Source organism: Hipposideros armiger, unplaced genomic scaffold (genome assembly GCF_001890085.2).
Source record: "Hipposideros armiger isolate ML-2016 unplaced genomic scaffold, ASM189008v1 scaffold_834, whole genome shotgun sequence".
Classification (NCBI taxonomy): Eukaryota; Metazoa; Chordata; class Mammalia; order Chiroptera; family Hipposideridae; genus Hipposideros; species Hipposideros armiger.
In genome coordinates this window covers 216,597-231,816 of record NW_017732184.1, presented here as the reverse complement: position 1 = coordinate 231,816, position 15,220 = coordinate 216,597, and the positions used below count along the sequence as shown (strand labels likewise).

At 35.9% G+C, this 15,220-nt stretch overlaps 1 protein-coding gene across 4 annotated transcripts in view; it reads right to left on the bottom strand.

Annotated features, from left to right (window-relative positions):
* STK33 (serine/threonine kinase 33) overlaps positions 1-15,220 on the bottom strand; it is a 162,015-nt gene that overhangs the window by 111,063 nt on the left and 35,732 nt on the right. For 3 of the 4 annotated variants that reach the window (XM_019629261.1, XM_019629260.1, XM_019629262.1), the window contains exon 2: positions 10,642-10,757. The exons of the other annotated variant lie outside the window; for it this stretch is intronic. The gene's annotated coding sequence lies outside the window, so the exon portion shown is untranslated. The remainder of the gene's footprint in view (positions 1-10,641; positions 10,758-15,220) is intronic. 4 annotated transcript variants of the gene reach the window in all.

Sequence of the window (15,220 nt, the reverse complement as noted above, 5' to 3'; positions counted from 1 at the left end):
CAGGATACAAAATTAATATTCAGAAATCAGTTGCATTTGTATACACCAATAATAAACTATCAGAAGAAGAAATCAATCCCATTTACAATTACTTCAAAAACAATAAAATGCCTAGGAATAAATTTAACTAAAGAAGTAAAAGGCCTGTACTCAGAAAATTATAGGACACTGAAGAGAGAAATCAAAGAAGATACAAATAAATGGAAATACATACCATGTTCATGGATAGAAAGAATTAATATAGTTAAAATGTCAATCTAAGGCAATATATAGATCCAACACAATTCCTATCAAACTACCAAGGACATTTTTTCTCTGAAATAGAACACATAATCCTAAAATTTATATGGAACCATAAAAGATTGTGAATAGCCATGGCAAGCTTGAGAAATAAGAACAAAGTAGGAGGGGAAAAAAAGTAAGCATAAAGAAATAAAAAATTAAAAATTAAAAAAGAACAAAGTAGGAGGTATCACACTACCCAATATCAAATCATATTACAAGTCTATAGTAATCAAAACAGTATGGTACTGGCATAAAAACAGACACATAGTTCAATGGAACAGAATAGAGAGCCCAGAAATAAATCCATCCATATATGGTCATTTAATCTATGACAATGGAAGCAAGAATTTACACTGGAGTAAAGATAGTTTATTTAATAAATGGTGCTGGGAAAATTGGACTGACACATGCAAAAAAAATGAAAATGGACCACCTACTTACGCCATATACAAGAACAAATTCAAAATGGATTAAAAACTTAAATGTAAGACCTGAAACCATAAAACTCCTGGAAGAAAACATAGGGAGTAAATTTGCAGACATTACCCTGAGTAATATTTTTACTGATATATCCCCTCAGGCAAGGGAAGTAAAAGAAAAAATAAACATATGAGATTACATCAAACTTAAAAGTTTTTTCAAAGCAAAGGAAATCATCAATAAAACAAAAAGGCAGCCTACTGAATGGGAGAAGATATTTGCCAACAATATATCTGATAAGAGGTTAATATCAAAAATTTATAAAACACTCATTCAACTCAACACCAAAAAAACAAACAACCCAATTAAAAAATGGGCAGAGGATATGAAGAGACATTTCTCTAAAGAGGGCATACAGATGGCCAACAGGCATATAAAAAAAATGTTCAACCTCACTAATCATTAGAGAAATGCAAATAAAAACCACAATGAGATACCACCTCATTCTGGTCAGAATGACTATCATCAATAAATCAACAAACAACAAGTGCTGGCAAGATTGTGGGGGAAAGGGAACCCTGGTGCACTGTTGGTGGGACTGCAGATTGGTGCAGCCATTATGGAAATCAGTATGGAGGTATCTCAAAAAACTGAAAATGGAACTACCTTATGACCCAGCAATTCCACTCTTAGGTATCTATCCAGAGAATCCCAAGACACTAATTCGAAAAAATATACGCACCCCTATGTTTACTGCAGCATTATTTACAATAGCCAAGACTTGGAAACAACCGAAATGCCCATCGGTAGACAACTGGATTAAGAAACTGTGGTACATTTACACAATGGAGTATTACTCAGCTATAACGAAGAATAAAATCGTACCATTTGCAACTATATGGATGGACCTAGAAACTATTATATTAAATGAAATAAGTCAGTTGGAGAAAGACAAATAACATATGATCTCACTTATATGTGGAATCTAAAGAACTGAATGAACGGGCAAAGTAAACAGAAATAGTCTGAGATATAGAGGAACAACTGAAGGTTGCTAGTTGGGAGGAGGGTGGGGATGAGGAAGAAGGGGAAGGGATTAGACAGCATAAATTGGTAACTACAATATTGCCACAGGGATATGAAAGACAGTTCGAGGAATATAATTAATAATATTGTAAATATTTTGTAGGGTGTCAGATGGTCATGTCTTGTTAGGGAGACCACGTCATGTAGTCTCTTGACATGTCATGTAGAGGCTTGACCACTGCACTGTATACCTGAAGCTGACACTGAATAATATCGTATGTCAACTATAATTTAATATATATATATATATATAGTCATGGGATGTGGAGTATAGTGTAGGGAGTTGAGTCAATGGAATTGTAATAGATATACACGATATTGGGGGGACGGAGTGGGGAGGTGGGTTGGGAGTAGGGGGTTGTCACTTTGTGAGGGGTAAAAAGTATAACTATTGCATTGTTTTGTACACCTGAAACTAATAAAAAAATGTTTTTAAAAAAAAATCTGTTGGCTAACAGAGAATACTACCAAAAGAGGAGTAATTGAAGATTAAGTGGGATACTGAGACTAGGACCAGTTTCAGAGAATTTGACCATGAGGCTGACTTTAGAGTCTGGACGTTATTGAGTAATTGGGGAGTTGGTAAAGATTTCTGAGCAGGAAAAAGCATTATCAAAGTTGTGCTTTAGAAAGATCAATCTAGCAGTAATTGAAGTAACTGAACATCAATCAAATGCAGATGATATAGCACAGTGAGTATAATGTAAGCCTGCAGGAATTCAGGAATTCATTTATAAAAATGTAATTTATACACATCTTTTCAGTAACACAGCTCTATAAACTGTCTTGCTCATATACTAGTACCTAATTATATAAGCATTTCAAAAGGTCATAAGCACTATAAAATGATATCACAAAACCTCTTGCCTCTGCCTGGAAATCCTGCCACCCCCTTTCCCTTCCGGTAAACTCCTTATCCTGTAGGTCTCAGTTTAAATGTCACTTCCTCAGAAAGTCCTTTCTTAATCACTTATCCAAATTAGGTCTCCTTTTTTTTTTCTCTTTCAAAGGAACTTGTACTTTTTTTTCATAGCACTTTATCACAACTTATATATTTTGGTCAGTAATTGACTAAAGTCTGTCTCTACCACCAGATTATGAGAGGAAGGACAGTACTATTTTCAATCATCATCATATTCTCTGGAACCTAAAACAGTACAGCACATAGTAGGAACTTAACAAATATTTGTTCTGTGAAGACTGAATGAAGAACAGATTTTACGGTCACCACTGTAATGCCCCTCTTTACTAAATGTACTACTGGCAAAGATATTTTCTTTCAAAGAGAAAAATTAAAAGAAATCTTAAATCTCAATTTAAGCATCAATATGAGCACCAAATTCCTGTCTTCTAAAATCAGAATAAAAGTCTATATACTTCCACAACAAAAACCTTAAACCAAATATTCAAGCCAAAATATACCTTCCTACTTCTTATGTTTTTACAGAAATAATTCACAATGCAACTGCTAAGTGAACTGAAATAAGAAACAAATCTGAGTACAGGGTAAGCATTGGAAGTCAGGTGTAAAGAAGGCAGTTGAATGCTTGCTATGACACCTTGATCTATGCGTGGCATGTCAGAACCTCAAAAAGAACTTCAACATTCAACATGGCTTTCAAACACGTGCTACTTGTACTTCACGCCACAAACTTTGTACGATGTTTTCTTCACATAATAATAAATATGTAGAAGACTAGCAGTGTAATGAACCTTAAGTCACAGAGGTCCAGAGAAGTCCAAAAGAGTTCAACATGTGGCATTTGGGACCTTAGTGTAAGATGCAGCCCTTTGCAAAGTTTTAATTTAGAAAAATCACCCAATTTATTCATATACGTGTAAATGAGGAAGGCCTAACCAAATGTCAAGTAAAGAACTTGAGAAGTTGGCTTAACTCTGGAAATGCTGAGCTAACTTGGTACAATGAAGCTCTTACAACAAAAGGAAAAATATGATTTCCATCATTCATTTGCTTGCTCAAGTAAATTTTGCACATCAGATGCACTATATAAACTTAAGATGAAAAGGCAAAAAGATCAGTATAAATTTGTTTAATGGGGTAGGTAGCCAGTTTTGCTACAAGGAAACATCTGCATTCCTAAAAGTCACTACGCTATGTAAAAAGCACACAACAGAAAACATAGAGCTTATGGGAGACAGGCAGTTAGGGACACATAACACTCAAATATTTTGTCAGTGACACACACACAAAAGATAGGAACCTAGGTTTTACACAAGTTAAGTGGTTAGTAAATACATTAATACATATGGCACCTTATCTTGAAAAAGTCCTGAAGTTTGCTTGTGGACGTGAATGTTTGAAAGGCTGCAGCCTGTGAGTTCATTGTGAAGTGGTAGAAAGAAGTTTATCTGAAATCAGAGGGAAAGGTGGATGAGACTCATAACACAGTGAACGGAGGTAGCTGGTAGATATTCCGGGTGTGTGCCTGTGTCTGTTTTGTGTATTCTTATTTGGTTCAGTTCAACTGGGTGCAGTATTTTGTGTTCACCTGGTATTTCTTGCTGACAAAAATCATGCATAAGCTGACAATGAATTGTGCATGAAACTCATTCATGTTCAAATTGTTTCCTAATCAACTGCATTGCGGAAATTCAAGTTTTCAAAACAGGAGTTAATAGCAGAACTGACTACAGGGTCAGACGATTAAGTTCGAGAACTTGTTGTAACAATGTTGCTAACCTTTTTTGATATCAGAGGGATTATTCATTATGAATTTGTACGAACTGGACAAACAGTTAACCAAGTTTGCTATTTGGAAGTGCAGAAAAGGCAGTGTGAAAAAGTTAGGCGAAAACGACCTGAACTTTTCACCAATAATTCATGGCTCTTACATCAAGACAATGCACCAGCTCACATGGCACTGTCTGTGAGGGAGTTTTTAGCCAGTAAACAAATAACTGTATTGGAATACCCTCCCTACTCACCTGATCTGGCCCCCAATGACTTCTTTCTTTACCCAAAGATAAAGGAAATATTGAAAGGAAGACATCTGATGACATTCAGGACATCAAGGGTAATACGACGACAGCTCTGATGGCCATTCCGGAAAGAGTTCCAAAATTGCTCTGAAGGGTGGACTAGGCACTGGCATCGGTGCATTGCTTCCCAAGGGGAGTACTTCGAAGGTGACCATAGTGATATTCAGCAATGAGGTAAGGAGCACTTTTTCTAGGATGAGTTCACAAACTTGTCAGACCTCATATATGGGTATTTAGAATCAAACAGCTAATGTCAACTGGATACTGCAATCATTTTCCATTGCTCAAATATCTTGAGCTCAGTGAAATCACAAGGTTTTGAAGAATCACAGACTCTAGTAGAAAAAGTCATAATTTCTAAATAGATTTGTATAAATCACATGGCCAAACTCCAGAAAATGCTGAGGTCCACATGGCTCCATGAAAGTACAATCTTCTTCATAAAATCATTGCCTTTGTCATCAATAAGCATATAGTGACAAAAGCTAAACATCACTGGGAAATATAGCATTTGATCAAATCTAGTTTTTGCTCAGGAATACCAGATCTTCATTTCCTGTCTTCATCAGAATTATCAGAACATGTTCTCACATTTTCCCCAGGTCTCTGGCAGCCATTATTATAACCAAAGCACAAAGCCAACAAACTGGTGTAGCCTCATTCACAAACCTTAGCAATAGCATTGTTCTTGCCCTTGGTGCTAGTTTCTAAGTTGATATCACAACAATGGTCATGTAGTGGAAATAGTATTTGTGAACAGATTCCATTTCATCTGATTTTAATTAGAAAACTCCAGCCTCTAGGGGAAATGTCTGAACCTCTATTTATAGTATTTATCAAGCATTTTCTGTTACACAGGCTTAGAAGCATCAGGAGCACTCAGTTCAGTGCTTCATGCAAAGTAGGGGTTTACTTAATTTTTGTTGAATAAACGTTAGTTGAACTTACTTGATTTGTTTTGCTATTTACACAAAGTAACTTTATTCCCAAAATATTAAATTCCATTTTCAAAAGCAACATAGTTACCAGCACCACCAATCAAAGATTATTTGTGTTTGTTTTTAATTACTATAAAATTAAAAGATGATTGCTGTAATAAAAATGGGAAGAGTCCAGAGGATATCAAATGAAAATTAAAATCCACAGCATCTCCACTCTCCACCTCAGAGACAACAACTTTTAATGATTCTTGTGGCACATTATAGAAATTTTCTGTGCATTTATATTACAATAAGAACAAATTATATATTATTTTTTCCAAATAAGATCTACTATATTTACTCTCATGTAACATGCTTCTTTCCCTAAATATTGTAGCCTGGCCATTTTTCCATTATTTTTACATATATTTACACATCTTTTGTTTTAATGGCTATATATAATATTCCAAGGTATATAAGCACCTTAAATTATTTAACAAACTAATAACAATAGTCAAGTAAATTATTTCCAAATTGTTTCTATTATAAGCAATGCTATAAACATCCTTTTACATATATCTTTGTACCCTAAAATAAATATTTTTGTAAAATAGATTCTTAGAAGTAGCATTGCAGAGATAAAATGTATGAGCATTTATAATTTTAATAAATGCAAAATTGCCTTCAAGAAAGGATATAAGAATGCCTATTTCACCATATCCTTTCCCTCATTAGATATTTTCAAACTTTTTCATCTTTGTCAATTTGATAAATGAAAAATGACATCTCATTTTAATGTCTACCTCTTTAATTATAAGACTAAGTATTGTGAAATTTTTATTTTTATGTAAAATATTTGTTCATATCGATTACTCAGTTTTATACTGGGTTGCTCGTATTTTCTTGTTGATTTATCAGTGATCCCTGAATATTAATTAACAATATCAATCCTTCTTCTGTCAAATACATTGCCATTATTCTTTCCCACTTGAGTATTTGTTCATTGATTCTTATCATGGTGATTTTGCCATTCAAAACCTTTTACTTTTTATGAAGTCAAATTATTAATCTTTTTCTTTTTGGTCTCTGGGCTTAAAACTATGCTTCGAAAGACCTTCGCTGTCCTGAGATTATAAAACTACCTGCCCACATTTTTCTCCTTAAAATAATAACAATAATTGGTACTTTTTATGGAATGTTTATGCAGTGCCAGGCACTGTCCTGGGCACTCACCTAACATTAGTACATTTAATCCTTGCGGCAACCTTAGCAGGTGGGTAATGTCATTCTCTCCATGACACAGATGGATGTTCTGCGACACAGATGGTTACACTGGTTACACAGTTGATATGTGGCAGTGTCAAGATTTCCACTCAGACCAACGAATTCATCAACTTTAGGCTGTATCTACTGGCTCTCCACTAAGAAGAATGAGTTCACATACTTACACATAACTTTACCTCTTCTATATTCCCCACCTTATATGTATTACATAATTCCTGTTTTCATTATTAATTGTATACCCTTTACATTTTCTTCTGTTTTCATAACATGTACAGTTATTTAGATTTGACTTAGTTCTACATTTAAAAGGATTCCATTTGTTCTACCAATCCTTTCATACATCTGCTTCTCCATTCCCAAGTTCTTTCCTTATTTATCACTTAGATGACTAATTTTATTCATGAGGTAATTTTTCAGGAACTAGGTCCTTGGATGTTTGAGAATATTGTTTGATACCTTTATAAATAAACCATAGCTTGACTAGCTATAAAGTCTGCTCACATGTGCCCCACCGATGCTCTAGAGATACTGCTCCATTGCCTCTGGGCTTTGACTGTTACCATGATGTCTGAGGCCAGTCTGATTTTCCCCTGTTGGGTGATTTGCTGTTGCTACCTGGAGACCTATTAAGATTCTTTTTTTAACCCTGAAGCACACTAACTTTACTCTTATATGCTTACTTGGTATTGAGCATCCTATCTCAGTTTTTCTTAGAACTGTGTGCCCTTTTAATCTATAAATTATGAATTTCCTTAATCTCTGAAGGTTTTTTTTCACCATTGTATATCTAAAATTTTTCTATCCATTTGTTCTGCTCTCTTTATCAGGTACATCAGTGATGCATATGTTGGATCTTCTCTGCCCATCTTTATTATCTATATTAGATAAAACTTTTAGTTGCAAGCCTATAGTAGAAGCCTCACTTGAACTAGCTTAGACGAAAAGAATGTATTGGAAGGACACTGAAGTACCTCTCACAACTGTAGGAAATGCATAAAGAGTAGCTGGGCAATTCCACTTCTGGGTATCCAAAGGAATCCAAAACACTATTTCAAAAAGATATACGCACCCCTATGTTAATTGCAGCATTATTTACAATTACCAAGATATGGAAGCTACCTAAGTGTCCATCGATAGATGAATGGATAAAGAAGACGTGGTATATACCAGGGGTGCCAAAAAATGCAAAAAAAAATGTATATTAGTGAACACTTTGATCAATATTGCTCAAGCAGTAGTTCACCGTAATCAGAAGTGTCTAAATGCTGACAGTAACCACTATGAGCACCTCTTATAATTGCAGGAGTCAAACATGACTTGTATTCATCTTTTGTTATCAGTATATATTATTACAATTTTAATCGTTTTTTCCTTTCTTAAAATGTGTACACATTTTTTGGCACCCTCTGTATATATGATGGAATATTACTCAGCCATAAAAAGAATGAAATCTTACCATTTGTGACAATATGGATGGGCTTATATGGTATTATGCTAAGTGAAATAAGTCAGACAGAGAAAGACAAATATTACATGATTTCATTTTTTTGTGGAATGTAAAAAACAAAATAAACAAACAAAACAGAAACAAACTCATAGATACAGACACAAATTGATGGCCATCAGATGGGAGGAGGTTGGAAGGGATGGGTGAAAAAGGTGAAAGGGATTAAGAAGTACAAATTTCCAGTAATAGTAATAGTCACGGGGGTGTAAAGTACAGCATATGGAGTATAGTCAATATTGTAATAACTATGTAATAACTATATATGGGTAATAGATGTATCAGGGTGATTACCTTGTAAGGTATATAAATGTCTAATCACTATGCTGTATACCTGAAACTAATATAATATTTTATGTCAAAAAAAAAAAAGAGCAGCTGGGCCTCAGGGATAACTAGAACCACAGACTCAAACACCACTGCCACCTTACCTGTTTATCTCAACCAAGGTGTTTCTTTTGTCTTTTATTTCTGCTTCTATGTGTTGACTTAGCTCTTTCTATCACAGACATACCAACCTTCTTCCCAAAGCAGGAAACATGGCTGCCAACAGCTCCAAAGTCTCACATCCCCAGGATTCTCACCACCAGAGAGGGATTGCCTTGCTTTCCTTAATTCCAATAGTCAAAAATCCCGTGTTCCCTTCAAATTATTTGAGTGAATATAGATATATTTTTCTGGGATTTCTGTTTCCCCAGATAATTCTTAATCTGAAATTTACTTTATCTATATGCTTAGAGTGAAGCAGTTTAGCCAACTTTGGTCTGCTAATTTATTGCTTATTCATTTCTGTTCATTTGATTCTGGTCAACTTCTGTAAAGCTCATTGTATTTCTTTCTCTTCTTTCCCCTTCACTTCATTATAGATTAGAAGTTGAGTATAAAAGATATTAAGGGAATTAGCCTCACCTCTCCCTCCCTCTATTCTGAGACATGAAACTGGCTTCCTTGGGGATTTTCCAATTTTTCACATGGCTTGCCCCAACTCCTAAATCTCACAGGACAGAACACTCGGGGCCTCCCATTTACTTTCAGTGAAATTCGCACTGTTTATAACCTAGAGAAGCATGTACCAGCTTGTAGCATCCTTCGTAAATTTGAGCCATATTTCACTATACTTCTTAGTCCATAGCCTGGAACTGAGCCATTTCCTAATTTCATGAAATTTTTGTCTTTGTTTTTCATTCTATTTGTTGAATTTTAATTAGTTCCATGACAGGGGATATGATTAACATGCCTTTACTTTTCTAAATATCTTCTGAATTTTTAGAAGTTATTATTAAAATTCTACTTTGGAAAACTTACAGTTCCATTGAGTTCTCAAATATGCATAGAATGTTAATTATGTACAATGCACTTTGAGAGTCACTGAAGATACATCAATAAAGAAAGCAGAAATAGTTGCCTTTTCCTTGGAGCTTATAGTATAGCAGGAAAGACAGACATTTAAACAAATAGCCACAAGGATAATAGATCAACAAGTGAATAAAAGGGTGGCTATTAAAGCAGAGATTAAATAGAATGCCCAAGATGTATAGATTAAATTATTTTAGCTAGAAAGTCTCTGAGGTGCTTCTCAGTACAGGGAGAGGCAAAAGTCTTCTTGGAGTTAATTTTCTTTATTTTGTGAAGTCACTTGAGTTGCTTTCCTTAGTGACAGATTGCAAGAATCAGTAAGTATCCTATACCTGGGTATCATAGGACCTTGCTTGAGGGTACAACCTAAAACTAACTACCTTTTCTCTTGGAATGCAAAGCCCACAGGCCTTCTGGGCATATTCCTTGGGATTCAAAGTGAGGGCAACCTGTTGGGGTAAACCTGACATGGCCCTGACCAATGTGTTCTGGCAAGAAGGGATTTAAATGTCACAAGAATGCTTGCTAGGCAGGAGCTCTCTGAGCTGGGGACTCAAGCTTAACTCAAGCCAAGGGTTTATGAAGGAAAGGTGACTCTAGCCCAGCCTATAACCACCATTACACAAGATAATGCTTTGAGGAACAATGACTGAGTATATAAATGTAATCTAATAATACATTCTGTGGTTTGGGAAGGTCATCACAATGTAGTAGATAATTTGCCCCTTTGGGCTATGCAGTGTCAGTCTTCAACAGTCTTTCTTAGCACAGCTATATCGTACTTACCAGATTTCCAGCTCACTCTCCACCTGGTGCATGAAACTAAGTCCTTTGGAACCTCCAGGTTCTTAGACAACCCACAAAGTGAAGGGAGGGTCCTCAAATGGGAGATCCTGAACTTTCTGGCAATAAAAACATGTAGAAAATAATGCAATTAACTTGATCATTAAAAGAGATAGGTCTACATTGAGATTTCTATGAAAGAGTGACATTTGAGCAGAACTCTGAAGGACAACGAGCAGTTAGCTAGGAAAAGCAAAGAATGCATTCCAAAAGGAGGATCCAGGAAAGAGCTTGGCAGATTTGAAGCAATCGAAGAGGGCCATTACAGCTGGATGGTGAAGAGGGTTATGCTGCTGCCAGTTAAAGATGGTGAGGTAGGCAAGAGGCCATTTCCTATAGGGCCTTGTAACTAGCTAAAGATTTGAGGCTGTATCCTAAAAGCACTGCAAAGCAATAAATACGTTTTAAGAGTACCATGATCAGATTTGCGTTTGTAAAGTATGACTTTAGTTGTAGGATGTGAGAGAGTCAAGAGTGGAAATGAGCAGGAAAGCCAGTTCGGAAGTTACTTGAAGAAGAATAGAGGAGTGCAGATCCAATTAGGTTTATAAATTTGGATGTAGGTAAATTCTTATCAACTATCTTCCTTCTCTCTGAAATAGCAAGTAGAGGAGAGAGAGCTGACTTGGGGCATTCATGGATTAAAAACAGGGATGAGTAAATTCAATCTCAAAAGCCTCTTGGAAGAAAGCGAGCAGTCTGGCCTTACAGAACCCTGCTAACGGCTTAGAAGGGACTTTTGGCACCTGTGGATCCGATGCTATATTATACTTCAGGTTAAGAATTCTGTATTATTTTGTCAAAATAAATCAAAGTTTTACCCAAGAGATTAAAAGCTATATAAAAAGGAGCACTTTCCTTTTGCTTGCTCTTGTACAGCTTGTGGATGCACCCTTCCTAAGTATCACTTTCAAGGAACTTCAGACGGAAAAAGGGGGAGAACTTGGGAAATACTTTTTGCAGTTGACCACAGATAGACCCTGGTTAGACCACAAGAAAGAGGACCTTGTTAAAAGCATTCTTAGCTGACAGCTCTTTCACCATTAACCAGTCAGTTAGGTCAAAAAACAAAAGATAAATGCTGTTCCCCAGGTCTAGCACCACCATCAACGTGGAGGAAATAATGAAAGCCCAGATTACAGGGGAAATTCAGCAACGGGTGACTTTGGGAGAAGAAAGCTGACATTCTGTCCTCATCCCTTCAAAAACATATCCCAAGCAGAAAGAGATCTAGGATCAAAGCTATCTTTAAAGGACTAAAAGGTCTCAGAAGCACTGCTGCCTGCAGGTGTAAAAATAAAGGGACGAAAGTATAGTGACACACCAAATTAGTGATCCCTAAACTTCCTTTTAGGCTGGCCCACTACGCCTCCTATTAAGGCTCTAGAAAGTCCTTGAGGGGGCACCTCCAGGAGTGTCATTTATGAAAAACCAAGCCACCAGAGAGAACACCTAGTAAGATAATTAGTGGATTTTAGGGGAGGGAAAAAAACAACAAAGTAGTGAGAAATAGGAGAGATGGCTTCACCATCTAATCACTGCCACATGGAGAATATAGGTCTTTACTACGGTTTATAGGCAAAGGTTAGGGAACTTCACATTTTTAACAAAAATGTCCCCCACCCCACCTCCCTGGAAGTTATAACCCTCCACTTTTGTTGTAATGGGGTTTATCTGTGCGGTTAATTTCCCACCACAGGTAAGCCTGTGACTGTCTCTACACTGCAGGCAGCATAAAAACTGGGGCAAAGAAAGAAATACCATCTGTGTCTGGAATGAGGGTTTCATAGATGAGTCGCACAGCCCTAGGTTCAACTATCAGTTCTACCATTTACAAGCTATGTGACCAGGGCAAGTTACTGAGACTCTACAGTCACCTAGGCTGTCAAAGGAGATTGGAATCTGCCTCCTAAGATTATTACATGGAGAAAATGAGATAATATATTCATCTATAAAGCATCTTAGCACAGTACCTGACATATAAAAATACACAATAATGGGAAAGTACAGTTAGAAATCATAAACTCTAACCTTCATGTTCATTTGTTCTTCTCTGCTGCCTTTGAAGAATTCTCAAGTCTTAGCTTGTCTACCTGGAACCCCAATATCTTCTCTGCTTCTGCCTATTTATCTCCAGGACTCGCTTGTCCCTTGCTCTATTAATGATCCCCTAGATTTCACTTATTACCTATCCATACCCACAAACTCTGCTGAGCACCCCTCCTGTCTAACTTCCCTCCCTGGCCTGGCCTCTTCTGCATGTCGCCATTCACTTCCAGTGTGACAAATCTGAAGTCAAGTCAGATTGTTTCCATTTGTTTGAAGGCTGCCTGAAAGGCTTTATGTAACCGACAGTAGCCAGAACCATTGCATACATATAACTAACATTGTTGGTCAACTAATAAAGTACTCTGTACTCAGGACCATGCTGGACTCCCCAAATAACTATATTTGACCCCTCCAAAATATGACTCTCCTCTTTTACAATCACAGAAGTTACCTCAAAATGCTACTCCTAAATGAAGGCTATTGGTTTCTGCATCTCAATTCAATACTTCGTTATTTCTAAAACTTGAAAGCTGAGAAATGAAGGCAATATGGGTCTAAGAGTTTTTTACAAAACTCTTATTGCCTTAAACTTACCAGGGAGTATCAATTAGTGAAAACTAAAATAATTTTATTTCATTACCCTCAGAGTATATTCTAAGTCCTTGATTGAATTAACTGAATCAAGAAAAGGAATTTGGCATACTAGTTTTAACGTTTACTGTGTAGTTAGTTTAGAGGCAATAAAGAAAGGTCAAGGTCATTAGCCTTTTCTATGCCAGCTATCATCTCACAGGATATCTTTATTTGCAGGATATCTGCAAATACAATCTACTGAGCCAATATTGGGTCTTATAGTAGTCATATATGCTTTTACTACTATAAAGATGACTCTTTGATTATGTTTCTAATTCAAAATATTATTCTGCTATTATCCAAGTCTCTTTCACAGCATACTTCTTTAATTTGGTATACTTGAAATTTTGTACTTACAGTAACAGAAAGGAAACAATATTCACATTGCCAGGTGATTGACTGACCTCTAGTGGAAATTAAAGAAATTGCTGAACAAGCTTCTTGGAGACGTCTCTAATACCGTTAGAGCTGTCTAACTTACCACATTGTTAAAATAATGTTTAAAACACTGATAATAAAACTTTACTTGGGATTTGTTAATTCAAGCTAAGCAGAGGAGAATAGGGCTAAGATCAGAGGCTCTGGTTCATAGCTTACCTCTGTCACTTTTTAGAAATTTTTTATTGTGGTAAAATACACATAACATAAAATTTAACATCTTAATCATTTTTAAAATAACCGTTCTGTGGTATTAAGTACATGTCATTTTCTACCTGTGTAATGTTTGTCTCAGTTTCCCCATCTTTGAAATGGGAAAAATAATATTACCTACCTCATAGGGTTGAGGTGAGGATCAAAATGGGTCAATATATGAAAAGTATCTAGAACACTGTGTAGTACACAGTTCACTGACATAAAATTATTGGTTATTATTATTTGTATCTGGCAGAGATTATAGTTGGAGGCAAATCATAATTTCAGAGGATGTGAAGAAAAGCAAAAGAGTTAGCAGGAACACATTTCTCTAGGAATTAGGATATAACAAACCAATATAGCATCTTTCAGTTAGTCTTCTCATTTCTAGAACTACAGGAGCTATGCTTACATATAATAAAGCATGGAGGGTTAATCACAAAAGATGTGAATTATACCTGAATAACATTTTATGGGAAACACTGGGTGGCCTTTTTGGTGTCCCAACACGGGCATGATGAAAAACACCACATACTATCTTGTAAACCAGCACCCAAGCCCACCTGGATCTTGCAGGCTTTGAACTGCTTTTATACTTAATGTCTACAGCGCATGCAATTAGCACCTTGCTGCACACTGAGTCAGCATCAGTCTCAGAGTCTCTGAATCACACATCTATCACTTTTCCACACCTGACTTTTTCTTTGATTGGGCTTACATTACAGAATTCTAAACATTTTAAAACAATATTCCACTGCTTCCAGAGTAATATATCTGATTGATGGCTAAACGATGCCTCCATATAAAGTTAATAATTTCCACCTCTTTTTCCAAGGAGAGCCCAAATCAGTAGTTATTTTCAGCTGACAGAAATGCTCATAAAATTGAAAAATCACCTATAATTCCAAAGTACTTCTTTACCACAAATAATTGCATCCAGAGCAAAATGGCTTGTTTTTATCATAAAACAATATGATCACTGCAATAAAGTGAATATAGTTTTTAGTTTTTTCCATCACTGTCCTGAGGTGCCCTAATTAACTTGTTAATTCAAATATTTTTATTCTGCAAAAATTCCAAAGTGAAATTAAAAGTTGCAATTCAGTTATTCAATACAAACATCAACCATTAAATTGACACAAAATTTCCTCTTAGATCTTATTCATAACATTTACATGTATTGATGACCAGAGGCTAAAAAGGACCA